The sequence below is a fragment of the Melanotaenia boesemani genome, chromosome 6 (genome assembly GCF_017639745.1).
Source record: "Melanotaenia boesemani isolate fMelBoe1 chromosome 6, fMelBoe1.pri, whole genome shotgun sequence".
In the NCBI taxonomy this organism is placed as follows: domain Eukaryota; kingdom Metazoa; phylum Chordata; class Actinopteri; order Atheriniformes; family Melanotaeniidae; genus Melanotaenia; species Melanotaenia boesemani.
In genome coordinates this window covers 13,926,531-13,949,777 of record NC_055687.1, presented here as the reverse complement: position 1 = coordinate 13,949,777, position 23,247 = coordinate 13,926,531, and the positions used below count along the sequence as shown (strand labels likewise).

General features: G+C 36.7%; 1 protein-coding gene across 1 annotated transcript in view; it reads left to right on the top strand.

Moving 5' to 3' along the window:
- The window catches only part of LOC121642057 (glutamate receptor ionotropic, kainate 3), a 101,219-nt gene that overhangs the window by 17,156 nt on the left and 60,816 nt on the right, over nt 1-23,247 (top strand). The window lies entirely within an intron of this gene.

Sequence of the window (23,247 nt, the reverse complement as noted above, 5' to 3'; positions counted from 1 at the left end):
ATCGGACTTGTAGTTTGTTTGCTACAAAGCCAGTGGTAATCCAAAGAATCTACCATCTTCCATTGACCTTCAGTTGCCAGGCAGAAAGGTAGAAAAAAGACTGGATAGGTATGTCTCAGATCATCAATAACAGAATGATTCAACATTTAATGCATCGGATGGCCCACACCCACTTATGTTTTCGGATCTCTTGTTTGCCGCTAGTGACAGGATATAGCAAGACTGCCATGTTCACTCAAAACACTGGCTTTTCCACAAACCAGATAACTTGGATACCCTCCAGTCACTCAATCCAGCAGCTGCTTATCAGTCAAACAAGATGTATGAAATGACATCTTTTTGCTGTTCTGGCTCCTTGAAGCTATTGCCCATGGTCAAGACAAAAATAAATACATAAATAGAAAAAAAGCACCCTTGATCAACAATATGATTTGAAATCTGACAGACAAGTTATGAAGAATAACTTGCCCAATGTCTAGGATGTGTGCAATTGCATTTAAGTTCATGCCAGTTTGTATTTCATTTTTCTTTACTGAAGATGTGGTGACTGGCTACAGGCTTATTCTGCCCACACTTTTTTTTTTTTTTTTTTATGTTTACTAGCTTTTACTCATGTAAAGCTTTGGTTAATGCCACTCAGTATTTACTGCAGTATTTTCTTTTTTTCTATTTTTTTCTGCTTCTTCATTTCACTTTTTTTCTTGTTCTCTCTGTTGTGTAATCTTCTATCTACATTGGCACACTTGCTTTATTCCCCTATTTTGGTCTCAGTGATTCCACCTGCTGCACATTTACTAGACTTGAAGAATAATACATGATTTTTTCCTTACATTGTTACAGTTCTGGAATGAAATAGGATTCAGCGTGAGCCTTGTACAGGCTGAGAGACACTGTAATGATGGAAGTGACTTGTATTGAAAAGTAAAGCCACCATTATATTCAGCACAAGCATTTGTATAAGAAGCAAACGCTTTCAGAGTGGCTCGCCGTAACATTACACATTTGTTCAGACAAAAAGAAAAAAATAGAGTCAAGGTTTTTGCCATGCACCAAAGGCTTCAGAGAAAATTTCAGCTTTGTCAAGGGTCCCTGAAGAGTGCTGCAACCACCATAAAATGACATGTTGGTTTATCTTGCCTCACCTCAGGTTCCTTGTGTTTGTATCTGTCTGGGTGTGTGATAGAAATATAATGACAGAGCAAGGCAGTGCAGCATTTTTTGACTAAAGTGACTGCAGAATGTAAATATTTTATACCTGGCTTGCATTTATCAAATAATTTAAGCTTTTGAAATGATGTATTGTGATCTTTTGAACATTTTATTTGACTACGTCATTATTTTTATTGCTAGCTTTTCATGAGACATATTGTGTTTGCCATTTACTTTACAGCTAAAAACATTGCAGCTAATGTTTTATACTCAGGGCTCTTTAGCAATGCTTCAACTCTAGAAACAGAAGATACAAATCCTGACAACTAAAACATTTTTACTCTAGGTGCATAAACTTGAGTTCAGCTTTTTAGGCCTCAGTTCAGGTTATTCTGAGAGCTATGTCAGGATTACTCTGCTCAAAAGGAGACAAGAACATGGCCTCTGCACATTCAGCTTGAATACTCGAGCAAAACTTTTACTTGAAGTTGCAAACATTGTGACATGATGACCGGAGGGAATGAGGGGAGATGCTTCAGATACTTCCTGCAGTTCCGCATTAAAAAAATAATGCAGTTTGCATTTCACTCTGCTAACAGTTGGAAAGATGTTCCTAAAGTCACATCAAACTGTAAAAAGTTTTAAATGCTGTGGGGAAGAAGTAGAAAATTAGTAACCATTAAAAAAAAGAAAAAAGATGGAAGGAAGAAAAATAATAGGATAACATAACAGATTTTTTCTTTAGGTTACATTTTCGTCATGTCGTCCTCTCAAAGTTTACGGTGCAGAAAACTTTTCTCTCATTTATTTATGTAATGATGTAAACAAGAAATATATCAACATAATGCCTCCCTAATGGTTAGTTTTGCTGGTCCCTTTGACACCACTATTCAGAACATAAGACTGAGCCTTTTAGGTAGACAGCCTTAAAGTGACAAAATATATAAATAAAATAAAAACAAAACAATGCTTCTTGACAAGAAAGTTGAAATGTGAATAAAGTGTTATTTTTTTCTTATTGCTACTTTTTTTTTAAATAGAAGAGTACAGCATCAGTCTATTTAAGTACCAGAAGTAAGAGATGAAACTGGCATAATGACCTTAATATGGGCAGTTAAAAGAAAATAAAATACAGACATTCATAAAAAAAAAACTTTGAAAACAAGTCTTAATACTTCCTTGCTCATTGGCACTGTAATGGTAAAGGAGATAAGATCTTTTTCAACGTTTAAAAGTGACCTTGTGGTTGCAAACTGACCTTATCTTCAGGCAGTAAACCCTACAAATGTTGAATAGTAAAGCAGTGCCTGATGGTGATGGTGGACATTATGGCCTTGCATCCTCAGACACAGAAGGTCATTGTTGATGGTGTGTAGTTTTGCTCTGACCTCTGTTTTAAATACAGTTCAATCTTAGAAACGCTCTGTAGCAATAAGGAATTCAGAAACAATGGGGGTAACTATTGGCATTAACTTGTTCAGATGCTTGGTATATACACACAGAATATATTATTTGTGATAATTTTGTCAGATTATGGGAGCAGAAAATCGGTACTATAACTAAACCTGCAGCATGGTTTAGTTCAGATCTTCCTTCTACTTTGTTAGTCTGCTTAAACTCAGCAGACTGTCAACACTGCTTGAACATATTCATTATTAAATTCTAATTAAGCTTACTGTTTCAGCCTGTGTCCACCTTATTATTCAAAATCACCTTCAATTAAGTTTCTGTAACTGGGATGTCAGTTAGTTCAAGTAAAAGTAAAACTCGTTGTTTCTCTACTTTAGTTTTGATCAGCAAAGGGTTATGCATAACATTCCCCTGTATCACCTTGTGGCTGTCATGTGCTTTTAAAGGGTTAAACTGAAAAAAAGATGTACATTTCTTTCATAGTTAACTTTTAGCATTGATCAGAATGTGTGTTGATGTGTGACATGAAAATTGTCAAGTAATTATTTAAATAAACTTGGTCCACAGGGTCATCATGAGTATGACCTATCTTGTTTTCCTGTCACTATGGAGCTCACACACCCACACACACACACACACACACACACAATGAAATAAGACAAATGAGTTGTCCAGGATATATTATGTCATATCAGGCAACTATAAATATGACACAAGTCATCCATTATAAATAGTGATTGGTTCTGTATGGGCAAATATAACAGCTCTATTTAACACCATCACCATACACACACTCTTACACACAAACACTGGCTCATCTATTTCCATAATTTTCTTGCAGAGCATATCAGACAGCATAATGTGAAAGGGCAAACATGGAGTAAACAGTGGACAAATTTTAGATGTATTATCGTAACGGAATAATTACTCATCAGCGGCAAACTGCACAGAGCTGCTTTGCAGTTCAACAGAATCAAAAGGAATCATCAAATAAGACATGAATCTTTAATTACTAGTCTTTTGGCAGCTTATTTTCTGTCCAGTTTGTTTAACTTTAATGTTAATTTGTAGAATCTTTGAAGTTTAATTTAGTTGTTCTCAAATGGTCAAAAATTTTATAGTTTAAAAAAAAAAAAAAACCCAGCAGCTCCAGTAGTAACCCAGTACCCCCTATAATTTGAATCTTCTGGGTCACCAGATACAGAATATTAACATGATGTGGGTCAAACAATGTCAGATTATAACATCTAACATGATGTTATCTTGTCGGTTTTTTTTTTTTGCAAATGATTCTGGGTACTCAATAGATGAGTTAAAAGCAGTAATGGCAAAATTATCCCTATCTCCTAATAGTAAAGAATCCTTAAAAATTTCTGGCCATAGGCGCGGATTGGCAGCCACGTTTCCATTATTCTGCCCCAGGGCAGCTGTGGCTACACAAGTAGCTTACCATCACCAGGTATGAGTGAGGAATGAATAATGGACACAATGTAAAGAGTGTTGGGTGCTTTGAAAAGTGCTATATAAATCTAATCAATTATTATTATTATATTAAAAACTGTTCAAAAAGTCATGTAAAAAAATATCGAATAATATTAACCTAAAAAATTATCCAGTGTGTAGGATGTTGTCATGTCTAGCAACTCAAAATTGCTACCATGTGAGTACCCTAAGACTGAGCATGCACTTGCTTCTTAACCTCATATTTGCAACCATCACCACCATTATATATGGTAAAACAAGCAACTTTCCCCCAATTTCACGGCTGTTCACCCTGTGACTTTACATCCATTCAGACTTGTCCCTATACTGCCCCTACTGGTTACTTGCAAAAAGCATTCATTTGAGGACGTGCACAAATGATGTTGCAGACAAACTAAAATGAAGACAGCCATAGTAAGTGTAAATGAAAACAAATATATATTTGGCCTAACCAGCAGTGAAAACCAAAAATACTAAAAAAAGAAGCAATAAACAAGCAAGAAAAATAATTCATTTTTATGCATTGTTTTATAACAGCAGCTTTTTTTTCCTTTCTTCTTTTTTTTTTTTTTATTAAGGACTCACAAAAGTAAATCTGATTTTTACTTGGTTCCACATTTATCTACCTGCATTTTACACATTGGAGCTTAAAGGATAGTTTATTAATTGTTATTATTATTATTTTGCATTTGAATATTGTACTTGCTGAGTAAAATTTGCTGCAGTGGATAATTTCTTAACTGTGGTTTGAGCTCATCTGTTTGGGGCAGCCACACTAGGCTGCAGGAATGCATATACGAAGGTACGCTTTATTAAGGTTTTAGCATTTAGCACATGTTTTTAACTTATCAACTGTCATTTGCTATGGGCGTATATCCACAAAGAAAAGGAAATGCTGCATGGACATAGAACAGAAATGTGCTTTCCAGTCAGTTTTTTGTTTTACTAAATAATTAATAATAATTGTTTTACTTAATTTTATTTATTGTGCCTTTTACATAAGATTAGTGCAAAGATCGGTTTAACAGTCAGAGTTTTGGCAGAGTTTCCACTGACAAAAACAGCCCCAGGCAACAATGAAATAAATTACATTACTCTGATATCAGTGATAAAATGAAATGAGTAGCTACTGCCTTTGGAGACTCCATGACATGGTCAAACTTTCCGTACATTTTAAAAGATTTGGTTCTACATTTTTCTACAATCTTATCTTCATACTATATAAATATATTTTTTATGAAGCTATATGCACCAAACTGCAACTAGATATTTACAACTATTAATTTGTGTATTTGTGTAAAATGCTGAGAAAAGCGTTTTAGTCCTTACTAATTAATTTAGAAATTGATGCCACATTTCTGGGAACAAGCTAACAAATTAAATGACAAAGAAGAGACAGAGTTAATAACCATGTGCCATATTTTCAACTGACTTTTTATAAGGAAGGACACACTGAGAAATATAGAATCCCTTCGGTGTTACGTTTGTAGTGGCTGCTGTGCAGGCAAAAGGAATTATTAGATTTAATAGTATAGAGGAGAGAGAAAAGCAATGAATAAATAAGAGGTTATACGGTTCTGCAATTCAAATCGGCCTTGGATTCAATTTGTTTATGGAATGGTAATAGCAAGACCAGAGAGAGAGGCCAGAAAATGGAGTGTGATTTCCTGCACTTGCTTGCATCACACCATGCTAATTTGTGTTTCATGCTCTGCAAATGCAAGCATGAAAAGCAAACCTTGGTGTACAATTGGATTTTTTTATATGTACTTTATTTATGTTTCTATGTATTTATTTATATGGTTACCATATAAGAATCAATCTCTTTCTAGTTTTAGGTAACAAATGTAAAATCTGAACAGCTGTTATAGTCTTCATTAGAACTGCTTTTCGCCCTAGCGGTGGCTCATGTTTCAATCTTCATGATCTCTGCGTAGCCTAGTGGGTCTCTTCAAAGACCACAAAAAAGTGTGTGAATAAGAAAGGCACAGCATAAATGTCCCTCCTAATGACTCTCAGCAGGACTACTGCTTGTATCTTTTATGAGGCAGGAAGAAAGGCGAGCATCATTATAGAGCACCCATGTGAAATCCACTAGCAGCATGATGCTCAACAAAAAGAATCCCCTCCTGGCAAATCGGGCGTAATGGGACACATTAGCGTATCGTTAGCCTGTTAGCATGCCTGGAGGTCAGACACTTACTGCCAAATTCCTGCTGCTGCAGAAAAAGAAATGCTGGCTCTAGATTCCTGTACATTCATTTGTGAACAGATAAGACACAGGCAAAGATGTCTCAGTACAAGATGTTGAATATTACTGACAGGAAATAATAAGTGCAATCACATCTACTGTATAAAGTACAAACACTTGTTCAACTCAAACACTGATATTCTCAGATGCCTCTTAGATTAAGTGATGCTTCCACAGAGTAGCAGCTTATCTGTTCACAGTGTAGCACAACTCCTGAGTCTATTAACAGCATATTTATTACATGCTCTATTTTGAAATTGCTAAACATTCATTTAAAATCATGAGTCATACTCACATGCATACATGTGTATTTTGGTTTGGTAAATTATTGTCCGTTTGAAACTCACTGATGAGAAAACAGTCTCAAATGTCACCAATGTGAAAGGGGTATTTTATGAGTTTCTAAAACATAAGAGGCAGTTGAAGTTGCCCATTGCATCAATCAAAGCAAATCTTTTATACTGGGAGTTGCAATTAGTGGCATTTATGAGTTTTGCTTTGTTATAGCTTTATATGGCAAATACAAAATGGACTGTACTTAATGCTTTTCTAGTAATATTGTGACTACTCAAAGCTCTCATATACTGAGAATATACTCATATCCTTGCATTATTAATAATTTCATTATTAAGCTGTCATAAAATTGTGAAATAATAATAATAATGAAGTTGAAGGGCCTTATGTTACTAAAGTACATTACAGAACAACCAGGCAGACACTTATGGGAAGATTGATGAAAATCTCAGCAATGTATAATAATGGAGAAAAAGGTTGTGATTAGGGAAAGTTCTATTCTGTTCTGTTCTGTTATCTATTATCCATTAACCACTTCACAGTGCTCTGCTAATAGAAGTGTAACCCAAAATGGAATCTGTTTTGATTCACCTTTAAAAAGGATACACATCAACAAACTCAGGGTATTGGGAAAACAAACTCACCAATAACAAATGACATGTAACATCCCACCACACCATCACGCAGGACTGAACAGAAGATGGTTTTATTTCCAAGACATGATATGTGACATTTCACTGTTGAAAGGTAAAAGAGTGGGAAATTGTCAGGCTAAGAAGTGCAGTGGCTAGACAGCAAATAATGGGAAAGTGATCTATGAGAGATGACTATCAATTAAAGGCACTTAAAGCACTAATGATCAGCAAAGGGTTTCTAATGAGGATATGTGAAGGTGGGATCACATCTCTGGAAGTCAAGTGCAATGTTACAATTCTAGCAGTATGCTAAAAGTAATGAATAGACACGGAACCACTCATCACATCAAGGTCATTAGACGCTGTTATCAACCTAGCTAGCATTGTTTTGTTTTTTTTAAGGAAGAAACATTGCCTTCCTTTAAAGCAGCGATGGGAAACCATGAGCTGTGGTACAGCAGGTGATTACACTAATTAGTTCCTTCTGTCAGCTATGAGGCATGCTAATCAGTGAAAGCGACTTGTGTAGTGTTTGGCTGGATTTAAAACCTTCACACTCTGGGCCATTCCCTGTCACACGGTTGCTTGTCCCTGCATAATAATGGAGGCTCGGAGACAGTGAGCTCAACCAGTCCACCTTTGGCTGCTCTAATATCTACAGATAAAAAAAAAAGCCCCAAATTAGTACCTTAGCAGGTATGTACAATATACGAAGTGCCATACAAAAAAGTATTCTTTTGTACAAGTACTCTTTGCTATAAGTTCAGTTTAAAGACAATATATTTCAGCTTGAGTTGTAGAAGGAAAGAAAATTCAGCACTTAGTGATAAGGTTGGACGATGAATCGATAAAACTGATTAATCAAATTTTCTTTGTTTATCCAGATTTATTTTTTATGAAAATCTGGATTTTTTTCCTCTTTTATTTGCAGTGTAAACACTCTCCTTTGGCTTCCATAGTTAGCAGCGGGCTCACCCTCCCTCTGCACCACAAAAACACTAACATATATGCAGTGAGGTGAGCCGTCACTCACACCAGGAATTTAGCTGTGCCTACAACTGCAGTGAGAAATGTTGCTCTCAAAGACAACTTCCGCCCACAAACTCTTGTTAAGAGACTACCAGCATCAGGGGAATTATTTCTGCAGTGGATCACGTATGACAAGGATCCTGATGGAGCAAGATCACAAATGTGTTGCATATCTCTATGCAATATATGAAGCAGTTTATGTTGGATATGTTATGGTTATGATATTATTTACTTTCTTTGCTGTCAGTCATTCGTATATATAAATTGACTGTACTTATATAGCACTTTTCTAGTCCAGTGGACCACTCAAAGCACTTTATACTACATGTCACATTCACCCATTTACGCGCAGACTCATACAGCCCTTCCACTGTTACATATTTATGTTACATAAGTGCACACATTCATACCCTAACATTGGGAGGCAATGTGTCTTGCCCAAGGACACTTCAGCATGTAGTCAGGGGAAGCCTGGAATAAATCCACAATCAATTGTTGTCGGTCCTTGTTCCAGCATAGATGGACTTTCCTTCTCTCCCCTTCCCTGTCCTGACTCACCTGGTTTCATCTGGACTCCAGTGTTTTGCCTCCTTTGCCTTTGATTATTGTGGTTGGTAGTCGACTGCTCTTCCTCCTGAGCTAAATAATAATAATAAAACATGAACACATTTTGCATGTAAAAACTTTATGCATAATATTGTTTTAAATGTGTTTTTAAGAAAAAAAAGGGAAAGCATCTTTTATAATTGGATTTGGTTTGAAAGAAATCTGAAATTGTATTTTTAGGCCATATTATCCAGCCCTACTTAGTGTTATGAAGGACCTTACAGAGACAGATTGGATTAACATGGATTTTTAATGAATGAACTGATTTCAAACAATAATCTTACTGATAGTACTAAAATGTACACCGTACAATTGTGGAGCTGGTGCTTATAATAGGTAAATTGGTCACTGATGTGGATGATCAGTACTCAGGGGACTGACAGCAGGAATGCAGGGAAGGGGTGGGTGTGTCCGTGGCAGAGACTGGTGCAGGTGTAAGCTTAGTAGATTGCTTAAGTGACATTTGACTCAAATTTCTCCTCTAGATATTTTTCTATGATGGATGCTATGCAGCATCTGTTTCAAGATTTATAAATTAGGTTTACTAAAATAATTCTAACAGTATGTACCTTTGGTTTTGATTTATGATTAATAGGCAGGTATTAATCCAAGCACAATATATTAGGCATGGCACTCACTTATGATATATTATACAGAAACACCCAGAAACAGACAAGTTTGGATGTCTTGTGTCATTCAGAGAACCGGGAGAAGGGATCTTGGCTCTCCTCTGTTTCATTCTTTAACTGGTAGCCATTTGAGGGCATTTGATTTTCTCTAATGGAAAGCAAAAGTTTCACAGTCTTTGACATGTGCAGGAGCATAAAAAAAAAAAAAAAAAAAAAAAAATCATCTATTGCAATGGGTGTCCAAAGTAAGTCCTTGAGGGCTGCTGCAGGTTTTCATTGTTTCCCAGCTTCAACACACCAAAGCCGGACACAACTGCTTTCAATAAATGCAACTCTATAAAGACTTTTAGACACATCAGTAGCTACATTTACACTGAACACGTTTGAACAGCTTATCCAATCAGCCTTAGTCAGAAAGAATATTCAATCCGATCAATAGGGGTGGTTTAAACCTTTTCACAATCGGATCGTCAGGAAAAGATAACCAAGTCGAGACTCATTCTGATCGGTTTGTGACGTATGTTGTTTCTGCGCATGCTTGAACCATGTGGGGGTTACGTAACGTAATGAGTTTCAGGAAGACTTGACCAATGGCACAGCAAAACAGAACGGGACTGAGGTTGGTACAAACTTTTTGTCAGAAACTGAGAGTTAAGGATAACTGAGCATTTTGACAGGTCAAAAAGGTTAAAAAAAACAAAAAAAAAACAATCTTCTTCCGAACGAGCATGCATTGTGTGTCAAAAGGCTTATGATTGTATTAAAGCTGCCCATCATGTGAATACAACTGGTTGGATCACTTTATATAGCATCCATGTACACATGTCAGCTGGAATCTCTGATCAGATTGATTTCAATCGGCTAGATTAAATATTTGTCCATGTAAACTTAACTAATGATGCCACTATTTATTGTGACATACTGCCCTTAACTCCAGTGGAACAGCACTCCAACATCAATGATTAAAAGCATTTTTATTTGCATGGATTGAAACCAAGTCTGTGAGGTAGAAAAATATTTTCTAGATAGAAAAGAGCATAATTCTCATGACACAGTGTGCTATCTAGGACCTCGGGGTATTTTATAATCTCTCTGGCAACCTGTTCATTGATGACCCCCATTACTAACCTGGCACAAGGGTCAGGCATGCATTGCTTCAAATATAATGCACTTCCTGACAATTTCACAGTCAAGGGCACAGTAAAACAGAGAAGCTGGAAAAGTGTCCTGAATGACCATGATATCATGTGAATTCTAGTTGATTTGATCATGCTGCATACATTTAGTTTTCCTTTCACTTGACTATATATATATATATATATATATATATATATACATATATATATAGATATATATTATACAATATATTTTTAATTCATTTATACCTAGGAGTACTGAAAGTGGTTGATATAAATTGCAGATGTTATCCCCTCAATCATTACTGTCCTTTCCACTTTCATATTTACAATAGAAATGGTGTTAATTTAATTACAGAGTACTTAGAAAACGGAAACAAAAGGTACCAGGCATGTCCTTAATCCAGACCAAATTAATTGCTGCATTTTACATTTGCATTTTTGAGAAACAAGTTTTTAGCCTAAATAATTAACTAAAACTTGACAGAATGCAGCTGCTGACAAGCTACTTTGTGCATGGTTTTGCTTTTTAAAAGCTACCTCATACACCGTTAGTATTGCTGAAATGCATGTGCACTATGTTTCTATGAGGCACTATTGCAGTGACTTTAGTAAGGAGAACAGTCACTTAAACAAAAAAAGATAAAAAAGGAGAACAAGGCAGTCTAAACTCTGCTAAACTTGGTTACCTCTATCAAGGCTGATGCTGTATGTTTTGTTCCGAAACAGTCACCAATAACCACTTCAGAGTGTTTGCAAGAATACCAAATTAAAATTATGTAGGATCAAATTAAAAGCAGTAACTCAGTGCGTTAAGGCATGTAGATATGGTCAAGACAATTTGTTGAATCTAAAAAACAAACATCAAAATGAGGAAGAAAGGGATTTAAATGGCTTTGAATGTGGCAGTTGTTGATGCCAGATGGGCTGATCAGAGTATTTCAAGAACTGCTGATCTACTGGGATTTCACCATCAACAATCTCTAGGGTTTACAGAGGATGGTCCAAAAATAGAATAATATAGGTTGAGACAACAGCAAGGACGACAATGCCTTGTTAAAAAGTCAAGAGAACAGCCAGACTGATTTTAGATGATAGGGAAGCAGCAGTAACTCAAATAACCACTCTTTAAAAGAATGCCATACTTATTGCACAGCACATCAAACCTTGGACTACAGCAGCAGAAGACCACACCAAGTGCCACTCATCTGCTAAGAACAGGAAACCAAGTGTTGCCACACAGGGTCTAAAGATCTTGTCTAAAGAGTCTTTATTTGAGCTGCAACATTCAATTAGTAGGTTCAGAACTTGATGTAAACAAAATGAAAGCATAAATCCATCTTTCGTTGTATCCAATATTAATGCCTGTGATGGTGGTGTAATGGTGTGGGAGATATTTTCTTGGCATATTTTGACCCCTTAATGCCACAGTCTTCCTGAGTATTGTTTCTGACCATATACATTAATTTATGACCACAGTGTATGGTGGTGGTTACTTCCAGCAGGATAACACACCATGTCGCAAAGCAATAGGTTCATTGTATTCTAATGGCCACAGTTCCCACATCTCAATACAATAGAGCATCTTTGGGATGTGGTGAAATGGGAGATTCTGGATGTGCAGCCAACAAATCTGCAGAGATTGTGTGGTGCTATCATGTCAGTATTGGCCATAATCTCTTAGTGTTTCCAACTCTTCTGTGAATGTATGCCATGAAGAATTAAGGCAGTTCTGAAAGCAAACAGGGGTCCAACCTGATACTAGCAAGGTGTACCTAATAAAGTGGTCAGTCAGTGTATTGTCTTGTATTTGAACAGGTTACTGATCGCAGTGTGATATGATCAAGAGTTGATTGTGTCCATGTGACCTGATTTAAATTTTTTCATTTGATATATCATATCCTAAGGTGCAGCCCTTTGCCACATGTCTACAGATGAAGACAATAAATCTTGAACCTCGTCTAGATCCAGGCGTAATTTCAGGCTGTTCACTTCTAAAACCAAATAAAAAAAAACTAACTAAAAATAAATAAATAAATAAATAAAGTTGTGATTTTATGGATGCCAAAAGCTGTAATTTCTCAACTATGAATATCTTTTTAATAGAGGTATTTTTCACCCCATTTCCCTCGGCAAAGTAGAAGTGTGACTGAGTATGTCTGTGTCATTCGGCCATGTGGGTGTTTTGGAATAAACTGCAAGCTTTCACATATCTTGCTGGTTATTTTTTCATTCACTGAACTATGTTAAGAAAATGGTGAAAACATATGTTGTTGTGTTTCTCTTTTAAATTATTTTTGTTCTTCCACACTTCACAAAACATGATGTGCAAACTGAACCCATTCCACCCTACTTTTGTTTTAATGCAAACACAAATTCTCCTTAGTAACTTAATTTGTTTTACAATAATTTTAGTAGAGCATAAAGTCACACAGTTAAACAAGCTACAAATATATATTTATCACAATGCAATGCTCTGCATTGCAAAAGATCTGACACAGTCTAAGCAAATACTGAATGTAAATAGGAGCGCTAATAAATGAGAAAACTAAGAAGGAATGAACTCAAAAAAAAAAAAAAAAAAAACTAAGGATCTAAGAATGAAAAGAAATCTTGAAATATTTATGGTTAAAAAAGGTAATGACTTACACAATAAATCTGAGGTGCAATCAGTTATTAACTCAGATGTAAAATATAGAATGGAATAGATAGATAGAATAGAATCCAACAGAATCCACAAGGAATTAAGCTCTATTTTGTATAATTTTTCTATTCTGATTAAACTTCCAATTTAAGTTTAACTTCTTAACAGAAGAAAGATAACAACTTAATTTCCCAGAAGCAAACATTGGGTGGAAGCTTATTATAAAGTACATAGATTGGTGGAGTCAATATTATTGGCACCTACAGTGACTTCAAATGACTAGCAGGGCTGTATTACCCAACAGTCTAACAAACTGAGTTGCAGTCATGGTCCCTACATGAAGCTGTCAAGAGATGTTCTTACTGCAACATCCACACCTGCCTGGGACAGGCCTTCCTGTGGTTGCCTCTCTTCTTCCTCCTCCCACTGGCAGCAGGGCAGACGGTAATTAATTTCCACATTTTAACTGGGAGGCAAAACGGTAGCGTCCTGGGACTGAGGCTCATGCCACCAGCCTACATTCTGGATTCAAGGGATTAGGATAATTAGCCCTCGGAAGAGTGGGCAGACAGATGGAGAAAGGAGATGGTGGCACTACGTGGCCTGGGAGGCTGATCTCTCCTGTTTCTTCTTCTAGTTTATGGAAGCAATGAATCTCTAAACAATAGTTTTTTAATTGTGAATAAAGAAAAAAAAGACCTCCACACAAACAGATTGCTGAATGATTGTGCCTTTATTTCTATGCTGGTTTCTCTGCTGTGGAAGCCTGCTAACTTGTTACAAAAACACAGAGCTGAATTTGACGTGATTTTGTGTACAAATGTAAGCAAGCCCTGTTATTTCTCAAAATGGGCACCTGTTAATGTGTGTGATGGTTGGGCAGGGTGTTTTGACAGCAGCTCTGCTCTCTGCTTTGCTCAGCCAGCAGGATCCCTCAGTCACTTAATGAAAAAGAGAGTGGACTTGTTGCAAGTCACTGATGCAGAAAACAGATTAACTCAGCTGGGCTACACTCACCCAATATCATGTACAACAAAAGCATCACCTCAAGTGGGCATGAAAAGAGAGAGAGAGCATGAAGGATGAAGGACAGGGAGAGAAGTTGATGCAGCAGTGTGTTGTAGTATAAACACAAGCTCACCCAGATATTGTACCTTGCTCTTCTTGGACTTATTAGCAGTAGAAAAACGTCTTTTCAGTGTTGAGTATTCTCTTTGAACATATAGATGCTGCTAGAAAAAAAGCATTCTTCAAAGACTGTTGTGTTAAGGTTTGTGTTGCCATCACACACTCCTTTAAAATCAATCCAGATGTAGCATAATGGCCTGTGTTCCTTTGAAGGTACACACATGCACAGTTTACATGTTGCATGGCTCATGAAGTTTTGCCTATTTTAATCTGTGAAAATTTAAAAACTTGTGTGATGTGTTTGACACAGCTTTATCCTACAGTCCAAAAACATGCATGATCCTAAACTTGCTTTTGGTTTGAGCACGAGTTGTTTGTTGAACCTGTGGTGGAGTGCTGACCCGCTCCAGTGTACCCCGCCTCTCATCTGATAGCTGCTGGAATAGGCTCCAGCCACCCTGTGACCCTGAATTGGATTAAGCAGGGACAGAAAATGGATGAATGCATTATTAATGCAGAAGTTAAGCAAGGAGAGAATCATCCAAAAAACAAAAAAAGAGATACTGAGCTCAAAAAGTCATAGTGGTGGTTAATAAGCTTTACCTACTATCTGGTACATAAAATTGACTAAATCTTTTTTTTTTTTCTTCCATAAGTTTTTTATGTAGTTTATGCTACACAAAAAATACACATTGTAACTAATAAGACTGAATTTAACAAGGTCATCACTTGATTTTAACACAGAAGTCTGTTTTATGCTTATGATTTACATAAAAGAACTAATACAGAACTAAATGTTTTTCTTTTTAAGGAAGACATTATTACCTTTTCCACATATTTCATGAAGTACTATACCTGTATGTTATGTGTTTTTGTCAAAATACCACACATATACACTACAACAGCTTCCTTTCTAACCATGACTTTACACCTTTGTTCATAGCATACAATTATAGAAGGTGGAATGAGACGTCCTATACACCCATCTCATCCCTGGACTGTGCTTTTGAGATCTGAGCTTTATGCAAGCTTGTAAATGTAAACAGAATAGAGTTTAAAAAAGTTAAAGAGTTTTGAATCTCTAACTTTTGGAGTACTGCAAATACACAATGATTTGAAGCTATTTAGAAATAGAGGCTCAACAATTCTGATACAATAGTGACTATCCAGCACCATCTAAAAAGTGCTCCCACACATATGCGTTTTGATATACAGCTCCCAAACTGCAACTCTGACAATGATATAAAAGACAACATTTACCAGCAACATTCAGTGTCCTGGTGATTTGCCCCTGCACATACACTTGTGTGTGTTTCTATTGATCATTTGTGTCTGACATATCATTGTAACTAACAATACTGCTCCTCCTTCATTTTCCCAGTTGCCAAGGTGACAACTTCTTTCCATATATTGTGTTTTTTAAGCCATTTTTTTCTACAAGGCTCGATGCTGCACCCTCTTTATTGTGAACAGTTGAAAAATTATGCTGCTGGATAAAAAAAACCAAAAAACCAAAATCAAAAAACACATACACACATGGACATGGACACCCAGCCTTGGGCTGCATTGCAATTCCCCTATGTTCTTAATTTAATGGGCCAGAACCTATGAAGGTATTTTTGTTCACGCCGGTTTGTGTGGGGACTTCAAGTAATGTAGTTTAATGAAAAACAGTCTACACTGAAGAGGGATGTGCACTTGCTTTCAATAAGTTTTCCATGTCAATTTTTTGTAGATGTGAAAAAGCAAAAGGTAAATAAAAATGGTAACAACTGAAAAAACTTCCACTAATCACAAAAAAAAAAAAGAAAAAGAAAAGTTTAAACGCCTCCTTGAGGTAGGTTTTGCCTGTTTCAAAGAAGTTACTTGAACAAAGGAAGGGGATAGGGAAGGAACCCCTGGAGTCCATATGCTGGCAACGATGGAGGAAAAGTTTGCAGATGGCTGAGACTTTGGATGAGACTCCTTTAGGCATCATGAAAAAGTGGAGATGGGGAAAAGACAGGATGTGCAAAGATAGTCAGAGGGGGAATGATGGAATAAGGAAGAGATTGTAAAAACAGGAATCGGCTGAAACAAAAGCAGGCAATATGGAACAGATTTAATTTATTTAATTTATTGTAAAATCTTCCCGTTAAATAATCACTTGTATGAGTTAAAATTTTATAATCACTGTCCTGCATTGGACTCAAACCCCTTTTGCTGGAGGGACGTCCTATGTTTGATTTCTTCCCCATCTAAACGTGCAAAATATTGAGAGTAAAGCTGTACTCAATGAGTTTAAATCTGATGTCAAAGGCCTCCAAAGCAGCACATGACAAACTGGCACTGAGAATATGCTGAATTATCACTTGCACATAACTGACATATACTAGCATCCTGGTAGTAAGGATTAAAATGTAAACCACACAAACAGAGGGCTTGTCTTTGGCTTTGGATTCTCCCTCTGCATTGAGCAGCATTACTGACAATACTAACGTTACATGCCTCCCAACATGTGTACAGCCTAATGATTTCCACCGCTGGCTGACAGCTTTGGCCGCATCTTTCCTCTCCAAGTCTGTTCCTGTGCTTTTTGCTTCCTCTTCCCATGAAAAGCTCAGGGAAAAATAAGTGACAGTTTGCTCCAGAGACTCCTGCGCAGTGATGCAACATGTCTGAGGCTGGCATCTGACAGAACGCAATAGGGGGTCTGCAATTGTGAGGTAGTAAGGAAGGGGAGCGGGACTGTGGTGAAGGCTTTTGACAGGTAGACAGCAGGTGTGAATAAAAAAGATATACCTGAGGAGACGGGAGCTTATATCAATCCAAGTTTCTCTGACACTTTATTTTGTTTTTATTAATTTGGTGGGATGTTTTGTAAAGCAACATTCAGATGTGTGGACTTTGTTCATTGACTCATTTCATAAAGCAATAAAACCATCAACTCTCCTCATTCCACTGATGTGCTTTTTAGATTTCAAGTTGCACTTTGAAAATGTCAGGGAAAGGGTTATTGTTTAACAGTAATTGCAGCAACCTAGTAGCACAACTCTCACAGTCTTTTAACTGTTTGGGAATAAGCAATGAATGAAAATCTGCCTGTGGAGGTCAACTCACTGAAGTGCTACTGTTTCTATTTTGTATAATTAGAGTTCACTCTGGAGTTAACATTTTCACATGAATGAATTCTTGTCCAAACTCAGTCTTAATCAAGCTGACCTTCAGTTTCAGTCAAATTTTAAAGTAAGGTGGCTACATCACTGTAAAATAATACTAGTTAATCACAGCAATGGGATATTGTTTATTTTAAAAGACTAGAAGATTAGGTGCTTTGTCCCAGAATCAATTTCTCCATAATGAACTTAGTGTGAAGTAAATGCTGATCCAAGCGTTATTTTAATTTTGTTTTGTGTAAATGCTCTCAAAGGCAAATGAAAGCTGCAGTTTGTGTCAAATTTCCTCCTGTAAATTCACAACAGATATAGAGGTTAAATGTGGGTCACCAGAGGCAGACAGAGGTGCAAGCTGAGCAAGCTTAATTGCTTTGTATCTCTTCCTGTTTGAGGGATAAGAAAGCAAGGGTGCCCTCAACGTATATAGTACATTGTCAAACAAAGCAATAGAAGAAAATGCTAACACTAGATGTTATCCGGACATATGGCTTGAACTTGACAACTTAATATGTTGTGCATCATACCAATCATAAATCTCTTGCAGTAGATAGGTAACATCTAGAGCACATGCATCATTTTTATATTCTCCAGTCTAAACTTAGCTATTTTCATCTTTTGGGAAATGCAGACAGTCTGGTTCTTTGTCTTCACAACAGCACCTGGCAGAAAGAACAACCCTGTATATTTTACACTGCAGACCATAGTATGAAAGAAGAATAATTATGTCCAAATTACCTGGTAAGCAATCATTTCATTTCCCTTGTCACATGGAATAAGGATTAATTTGCAGGCAAATATTACAAAATGAATTATTGAACAACTCATCACCCAAGCCAAATTAATCTTGAGGATTGATGATGTGGATGTAACCTGTGATCGGAAGAACATATTTCATGAGCCATTGGTGGTGCACTACACATTCACAAGGGCATTACCAAATGATGACTTGATTTCGACTGGCTGTCCCCATTTGGAATCTAGGTTACACAAACAAACAGGAGGCGCTGGGTGGGCAGTGGACCGAATTGTGATTGCATAGTCAGTCAGCTTTTTAATTAAGTTTGTTAAGAGATTATGACAGTCCCTGTAACATTGTGCTTCACATGTAATGACTCATGAACCATTCCTTCCTGATTCCTCCAGATGGCATAATATTTACCGCAGTGTCCTTTAAAGTTGAGTGGGGCTCCCTTGACATTTGGGTTCGGGATTTAGCTATGCACAACAGTTACACTGCTGTACCAGTTGATTTTCTGTGGTCTGTCATTCTTCTTCAGAAAACCATAACAGGATATTATGGATAAGGTAGTGAAGGTCACATTCAAGTTTCTTCAAACGTCTTGGTGCTTCAGGCTGACTCTGCTTTGAATGACAAAATAGGCCCTTGACTTCATCCACTCACTGGCTTTACAGTTTCTCTGCTTTCACATTTCAAGCACTAGCATCAGATTGACTGTTACTAAACTAGTGCAGTGTGAAAGTCCTTAAGGAAGAAAGGGTACCACAGTTGTTTTCTTTGTGTGCTGGTCTCTTCTGTTGCCACACTGTTGACTCTCCTTAGGTCAGGCTTTATTGCTTGCTTTGGACTCTTGTTCCCCCAAGCAACCTTGAGATTTGCCATGCAGGTTTAGAAGCAGCTTTGTAGCATTTAGCTTTTACTTTTCTGTCCCACAGTGGCACAGGAAACAATCACATATAGAGCAGATGCTCATCTAGATTCAGGGGTAAAAAAAGCAACATACGAAAAGTACTCAGCAAGTTTTCATGTTACAAGTCTGTCACTCAGAAATTACATTTACATGCTAAAGGCCCATTTATGCTCTTCACTAAAGGAGGATACAGAGCCTTCCTTCTATCTCCTGTGTTCTTTACATGCACAATTTGGTCAGCTGGCATAGAGCTTGCAGATGTGTACTGTGATGCCGCAAATGGAGTAGTACCACCACAAACAATGGGGGCAGTGTTGCGCAGTATAGCTGGTGTGAGACCACAGAAAGAACCATAGAAGACAAAGAAAAAACATACTGGTTGCACAAATCACTGCTGTCACTGCGCTTTTATAATTTCTTACTGAGAATGCACATTATCACTATCTCGTTCACAGTCACCATGTTTGCTACTGTCTAAAACTGACATCGAAACTCAAAGGTGAACTACAAACTTTGCACTGCCCCCCAGTGGATGTGTGGCCTAACAACCATGTCAATTTAAAGGATGCATGGAAGTATGAGAGCAGTGACGTTTGAAATGTGTGTACCTATTGTTGCACATAAAGGGAGCATAAATGAGCCTTAAGAGTATTTTCTTTTCCCCCAAAACGTTTTTTCTTGTATAAGTGATGTGAACAGGGACCCAAACATGGAAACACAAACATGTTTGAGAGTTTTGAGAGTCCATCCAACAATCCTTCCATCCATCCATCCATCCATCCATCCATCCATCCATCCATATTACCACAAACTTTGGGTGAAAACTACCTCATTTAAAATTTCTTTCAAGAATTTATCAGCATTGCATTACATTACAATTACAATTTCACATCAACTTAGCAATGTCTAAAAGTGATGCTAGCCAGAGATGTTACTAATATATATAGTGTCAACATTCTGTGCTTGGCAAATAAGTTAATTATGTTTCTTCACGTTAATCCAAATTGAATTTCAGCAGCATTATAGTCAACACAAAAGGCTGACCAGTGTAATGTTGTAGAGCAATGTAGGTGTTCCCGTAGCATCACTTTTTTATGCATGAACATGTGTCTTGGACATTTACACATGTCTTTAACTTCATCCTTCCACTTTTGAGCAATATTTCATATTCTATCTCATCTGTCTTATCAAATGCATTTTGTATGAACTAGACAAGTTGAAGCCTCTTTATTTGAATAATGAAACACACACACACACACACACACACACACACACACACACACACACACTGAAGCTATAGAAAGGCTTGAGTGTGAGAAGGGGAAATATGATATTAAAAACGTGACCTTGAACTGAAACTAAGCTTCCAGTGTTGTTGTAGCCACACAGAAATTGCAGTATGTGCAGTTATTTTTGAAGCCTTTTATTAGAAAAAGGTGCATATGAAAAGCTGTTCGCCTGGTTTCAGTGTGTAATGAACTTGTCATCTGTGAGGTTTTAGAGTTTGTTGGCTTTGTAGTTTTTTGTTATATTTCAGTGCACCATAGGACTCTCCTCTCTCCCTGCTGATTTCCTCAAGTCTCCACCTGGCCGCTTTTGCACGAGGAACACATTTTAGCTTCTCTCTGTGGACCCAAGGCATCAAATTGCCTCTCTTTCAAAATACATAATCTGCTTCCATAATGCTCATACTGTGTATTCCAACAAATGCTAAGCAGCCAAAATGCTGTTGTAGCAAAGGGATTTTCTGTTCTTTTTCAGAGGCCATCAATAGTATTAGCCCTGCCAGATAAAAGCACTGAGACTTGACTGCACAAGAAGGTTAGATTAGTATGAGGTATGGATTTGCCTCAGTCCTTTTTCACTTTATTTGAGATTTCATGCCATTTTATTTGGCTGAGGAGAATGCCATTGGCTCAGGCAGCATATATTACTCTGCAGAGGAGGGGTTTCCAAAATGCAGCCTTGTAGTAATTACAAATTCATATAAATGAGCATGCTCACTAATATTTCTTTTAACTTATCAAGTTCTAATAATTCACTTGAACAATATGTTAATTTATTTTAAGTGTATAAGAGAAATGTTGTTTCAATTAGCCTTGCAGTTAATTTTGATTAATTAAAATAAAACTATTTAGATATTCTTTCTCACTATTCAGTGTAATAATAGACAGAACCTCATTAAGATGCATGTGGCTTTGAAAAGACATGGAAAAAAAATCTACATATTTTTTCTGTGCTTCAAAACATTCATTGGGTCTCACGAGTTACTGCCAATTTTATTTGACCTTGGCAGTAAATTAAATTAAACCGCTACCAAAGTTTTATAGCCTGACTAGACAATCAGACTAGACATTGTTTATCTTTCAGTTTAATGTCAAAAATGACTGTTTCCCATTTGTCTTTTAATTCACCATCAGTTGCTTTATTACCAAAAATTAAATAAATAGATAAGTAGTTCACAGAAGCTGCAGTAATCAACATTAACCTCTAAACTCTTAAACAAGATTGAAGAATGGACTGAGTGAAGATTTTTGACTGAGGACTTAATGCATAACTTTTGAATGGAGTAAAAAACTGCCAGCTGGCCGTTATGTTCTTTGGTACAGTGTTGTAACAACCCGGGCCAGTTCAGCTTAAAACTCATGACTATATTGTGTCTAAAAGAGGGATCAGTACCAACTTTCTGTGCAGACAAAGGAAATGTTAGCCTTTGAGAATTAAACTGCTAGTCAAGTATTTACCGGTTTGGCGTGTAGTACTGGGCTTGTTGTGTGCGCTAGCTCTCATGACAAGTACGCCATAAACTAGGTCTGAGGTCTTATAAGGTGTAACATGGGTTATTGAGTACAACTAATCTTGAGAGATCACAGGTATGGAAGATAAGCTTGGATTTAGAAACAACTGCAAACTAAACTGAGGATTAAAATTTAAAAATAAATAGAAAAGTGTTTGGGCTTCCCTCTTTCTGATGTGAGTGTTGATCAGCTGCTGTCTGTTTTGCTTGCAGCCTTTATCGATTTAGCAGCAAGTGAATAGGTAGGTTTGTCCAAAAAAAATTGGTACTTTATATTTATGAGAGAACAGCAGAAGATCATCTCATCTCTGTGGAAACCAATCTTCTGTCTGATCTACAGAATCATATTCAGCTCACTTCACACACTTGAGTAAATCATACATACGAATCTTTCCACCTAGCTAATTATGAGCACAATAATTATAAAATTCAAATGCTTGGAATATTCCTGTAACAAAGCAAACAGTGCTGACAGGGATTTTCATTTGCCAAATAGAAAACATGCTTGTGGCAGTTTTCTGCATTGTGTGTGTATGCGTGCACATGTGTAACTGTAAAGAGCAGAAGAAGACTGATAAAACACAGATAACATTTGAGGTGACACTTGTTACATGCAATCAATGAGCAATTAAGGCAGTTCAGTCCAAAATAAAAACAACTTTTTGTCAACTGTTTAATTTTGATTTGAAGAAACAACTGATGAAACAAAAAATCAGGAGGAAAAAAAGCCAACAAAACAGGGAAGAGTGCCCCCTCTATATTCTCAACAGCTATCACCAAACAGGATGAACGTTGTGTTATTAGCATCTTAACCCGTTAAGGCCCGAGCCATGAAAAAATGGTAAGAAAAGTCCAATTTTTTTAAATGTGAGGTCTTTATTTAGCCCTTTAACAAAATGTAACAATGTTGGGGGGGGGGGGTATCTACCATTTATTACCATGTGATATATTAAAAAGATTATAATATGGTTTTCTGCTTCTGGGTACCTATTAGGGGACAGAAGATGAATATCAGATTCAACAGATTTTGAGCAAAGTTTATACCATAAATTGAAGCAAAATGACAAATATGTCACACCGGGCTCTTATGGGTTAAAGCACCATTTTAGTGTTAAAGTGTGATTTAAATATATATATATATATATATATATATATATATATATATATATATATATATATATATATATATATATATATATATTAACTGTTCATTCATTAACTGACCTTTAATCATGTCCTATCCCACACACACC